Raw genomic sequence first — 4,770 nt, forward strand, 5'->3', positions numbered from 1 at the left:
ATCGAGGAAAACTGCTCGATTCGTTACTCTGCTTGAATGTCAGTGCTGGTGCTGAAATATTTTGAAACGAGTTTGAAATGTTTCACAAAGCACTATAGAAAGGATGCCAAATCTTTTTTTGAGACATCTGTTATGAAAATTATGGATATCTATATTTCCAAAAGTGCTAACATGGTTATGTTTTGGCGAAAGATGATATTCCCTCAACGAATGAAGCTTAGTAAGCATAATGCATACAAGGATGTGTAATAAAAACGACATCATGGAACAATTTGCTTTACAAAAAATACAGTTATTAGAAAATGAACTTATTCATATATTCTCACAACTGCAATCTATGGAATTCCGTAAGGAGTCACGCATGAATTCCACTTTTTTAGCAAAACAATTTTTTTGCATGTAATTCTCTTTTAGCGTCGATTTCTTGTTGTAGCGGCGTCAATAGCTTTATTGTATTGGGCCACCACCTGTGGCCCTAAATTCTTATTGTGTGCTAGTGTTTCCTTTACCCGTAATAATGTACGCTAGCAGGATTAAGCATTTTTTAGGTAGGAAATTCGGTTGATAATAATTCAAAGAATATGATAAAATTTACTTATGAAGTTATATGTATCGTAGACTCTTACTTTCTGCCATTCTGAACCAACACGCATTGATGGTCTCAGTGCATTAAGCTCCTCACTGAATTTCTCCCACTTCTCCTATTCTATTTGGACTGCCTCCACAAAAACCTCGAGCAATGTTTACATTCGCTTTTATTGGTTCAACCAGTCGTTCAAACTGCTGGTGATTTGTCTGTCCATTCGTTTTCAACCACTGAAATATACGCTGGAAGTAGGTTCTGAATTATAAATTTGTAACATGATTTATCTAAATAATGCTGGATTGTACACTTACCTTATATAGCCTATTCTGGCAGCACCGTAAAACAAATACTGATCAAAACAAACGAACATGTGTTGAAAATTGCATATATCTAAGCGTTTCTGAAATGTTTCCCAAAGGGAAATATCAGGGACGCAAACCAAAACAAAATAATTCTCTGAAGATATGCAACAAGCGAACCAAGCAACTCGAAAAATTCTGACACTTGCATCGATAGCTATCACTCGCTCGGTGCTATCGAATTGCTCGATTTCTATAATAGTAAAACAGAGCTAACGAGCAAAGTTCTTATCACCTCGATTTCTATAATAGGGCCCAATATGTGTTTATCTCTCGCTCAATCAAAGGTCTTTGATACGGATGAGCCGAAAACCAATCTCCTTGTATCGGATGGAAGACAGATGGTGTGGAGGAAACCAGTATCGGTGCTCCAGGTTCAGCATTTTGTTCCCACAGTAAAACGCGGCTGCGGTAGTCAGATGATGTATGGTACATTGGTTTCTGGATCTTGAACCATGGAGTTTATCGATTCGGCGATGGACAAAATGACTTAATTGATCTTCCTGAAACGTAACCTGCAGTCTCCCGTTCTGAAATTGGGTCTCCCTTGTGATTACTACTTTCCCTTGTGATGATCTTCCTGAAACGTAACCTGCAGTCTCCCGTTCTGAAATTGGGTCTCCCTTGTGATTACTACTTTCAACCGAATAATGACCTGAAGCAAACTGACCTCAACGTGCGGGAATAACTGCTCTATAATTACACAATCAACTCAAATCACCTCTGCAATCACCGGACGATGCCCTCCTGCTTGAGGGTTCTGTGGATGTAGGAATAAGACAAACTCGTATCGTAAGACATAAAATAACACAAACTCGTATCGTCTTTGTTGTCGAACAGCTTTTTCAGAGATTCCTTCTTCTTTTTCGTCATGATCTTCGCCGGACGGCTACTATCGATCTTCCGCTCGACGTTCCGGTATGCCAGGTTGTTTCGACGCCGTCTTTGATCGAACTGACAGCACCCGAGCGGAAAGAAACGAACAACCCGTTTCTAGGGAGGCCAGAGAGCAGTTCTCTTGGTGAGAAAAAAAATACACTCTTTACTTTTTTTACAGAAAGGGATTGAAATCATTCTCATTTTTTATTAAACACCCGTTATCTTCACTGTTTGTTCACGGACAATTGCGGATGGCGATAAAAAAAAACTACAAACAATAATTTATTCGCCCAAAATCCCCATAAAAAATAATTTCATTGAACATGTTACAAAGCTCTTTCGACGCCCTTGCGGCCTTCCGGGAATTTTCCGGAACTTTTGCCATTGCTGTCGAAAACATGCTTGTTGGCATGTTTTCCAGATCTGTCTTAGCCTTATTTATTGGTTACTCTTGCGTTTTTGCCACGAAATTATTAGAGTAGACCCTCCGCTTCAAGTTTGCCTAGAAATTCTCGATGGGACGCAGCTGGGGGATGTTCGGAGGGATGGCGGACTTCGGATCAACATCTATCTTCAAGCGGTTCATCTTCTCTAGTGACTTCTTAGCGTAATGTGCGGAGAACAGGGCCGGCCTAAACACCACATCGTCGACCGGATGATATTTTTGGATGAAGGAGGCATCTTCCGGCAGGCACATTGTGCTGTGAATCTCCTCGTTCACCGCAAGTCCCGAACAGAAGAAGAGGGGCTTTGACATCCCCTTTTCGCTGATGGTTAGCTTCTTGAAAATCTGATGTGTGAGATGTACTCTACGTTAGAGTTTTTCTCCTTGGTGGGGGTCACAGCTTGCTGTTCCGACACGGTCGGTCTAAACTCACGTTTCCGCATGATGATGTACATCTCCGCTGGATATTTTAACTGTTTGGCCCATTGCTCCGACATCCCGGCCTAATGCCCGGAACGATGTAATCACCTCTCCCTCCGTCTTCTGCTTTAGCTTCAGCAACAATTTACGATCGCGCAACACCAGTGTTTGGATTTCGATCAAAATCGAATGATACGCAATGTGTCATGCAAGTAAACTCTCACGAACATATAACCAAATATGAGAGGAACATTCAGATACTTGTATGAATGTCAGTAATCACTTATGTAATATTTAGTGATTAAACTAAGAGAGGAACGAAGACTGTTAATTTCATATCCGATCTGTATCAAACAGCGCATACCATTTTCGAAGCCTGCATACAAGTTTGAACCACATATATCGTCCCATTTTACTATAGGGCTCTTGCTACACATACATGCAGAGCATGTGTTGGGCACACATTCGCTTGTTTACATTCGTAGTGTCTATGCAGCAGAAGCGGATTTTTATCAATCGGCGTTCTTGTAGATGATTTAAATAGAGTTACGGTCATTCTAATAGTGCATAGAGCTAACATGAACTTTGTGAAACAGTTAGGCAAGCTATTTTATGAACAAGAGTTTTTGTGTAACGCATATTATTTAGTTTACTAGCACCTATTTCGCGATGTTCATTGAGCGACTCTCCCATTAGATTGGAATCGAAAAATTGGCAGAAAAAGGATTATCAACATTTTCGCACCTAGATCAAAGTCACAGAGTCTCGAGCTCACGTTTGAATGCTTCCTTGTATTTCCATGAATTGGTCAATCGATGGATTTTTTCCGTTTCCGATAAATTTTCTTATAAACGTATTTAGCTTCTCCGCAGAGCATTCGGGTACTCGGAAATCATATCTGAGAGTTGGTTGATATTTCAGGCTGAAAATGTCCTTAATTTCAACATAATCAACTGCTTTTTTGGCGGAACTAGCCGCCGATTAAGGATATCTGCACACGAATATTCATTATAGTTTATTCTTTCACGAGACCAGCAAAAAGCTTAAAACCTAAATGGGAGCACACTTCACCTAATCCGGCTATACAATCGCAATGTGCAGTTTGCACTATTTCTGTGAAAATTTTTGAATAATCAATCTGCTTCCATTGATATGAATCATGGCCAAAACAGAAATTTCTATTTTTCCCCGTGTGTATGGCTTTGACGCTAAAAGTAAATATTTTTATGTGAAGAAACATATATTCGCATGTTATTCATATAGATTAGCGCGTAATCTTTATAACTATTTCGCTAAAATAATTATTTAAACAAAGCTCAATCTTGTCGCTCCATATAATTCCTATGGAGCGATCACTTTTGCCTGCCCAACAGATCACTAATACATATGCACGCTGCAAGCGCCCTATAGCGAAACCCACTGCACAGAAAAGTGCAAAGCAATAAATGATACAAGAAAAATTACGTCATCATTTAGTCACCATTTGCGGAGAGCAGCGAATGGGAAAAGAGATAAAGCGCGAGAGTTTTTGCTTCTCACTGGAGCGGTGTTGCTAGTAAAACTATGCGGTCTATATGAATATACATATTTCAAGGGATAGCGGCGTTAAAAATGGAAAATATAATCTGACTACCCTCCCTTAGCCTCTATCGAGCTAAACAATCATATAGTTTGCACTCTCTGAGACTTAAAAATCAGGATCTGCTACATTCAGTGTTTGCCAAATGATCCACTCATTGAAAAAATCGCTTTCGTTCGTTCAAATATGATCTTTCAGGAAACATTTCCCCCAGCGGTATTCTATTATTGTTATGTGCTGCAAATCACGACACAAAAGAGAACGAGACAACTCTGCATCGGCTCGCACTTCATTGCACACCAGCATGCAAGCAAAGCTATCATATACGCTTTCAGTGCAGAAAGCTTATTTTCTTCGCTGCCTCTAACATATGCATACCGACCTCTCCATGCATCATGAAACAGCAGGATCATACGGACAACGCAAAGCGAAAGATTCATATTCAGCTAATGTAGCAGATCCTGATTTTTAAGTCTCAGAGAGTGCAAACTATATGATTATT

At 39.9% G+C, this 4,770-nt stretch overlaps 1 long non-coding RNA gene across 1 annotated transcript; it reads right to left on the minus strand.

The window, feature by feature from the left end:
* Positions 1-623: 623 nt before the first annotated feature.
* LOC129779690 (uncharacterized) lies at positions 624-1,884 on the minus strand. Its single transcript, XR_008743739.1, has 4 exons — positions 1,761-1,884; positions 1,616-1,705; positions 898-1,552; positions 624-828 (listed from the first exon to the last, which is right to left on the minus strand). It is a non-coding gene; the product is annotated as an uncharacterized LOC129779690 (long non-coding RNA).
* Positions 1,885-4,770: the final 2,886 nt, after the last annotated feature.

Source organism: Toxorhynchites rutilus, chromosome 3, assembly GCF_029784135.1.
Source record: "Toxorhynchites rutilus septentrionalis strain SRP chromosome 3, ASM2978413v1, whole genome shotgun sequence".
Lineage (NCBI taxonomy): Eukaryota > Metazoa > Arthropoda > Insecta > Diptera > Culicidae > Toxorhynchites > Toxorhynchites rutilus.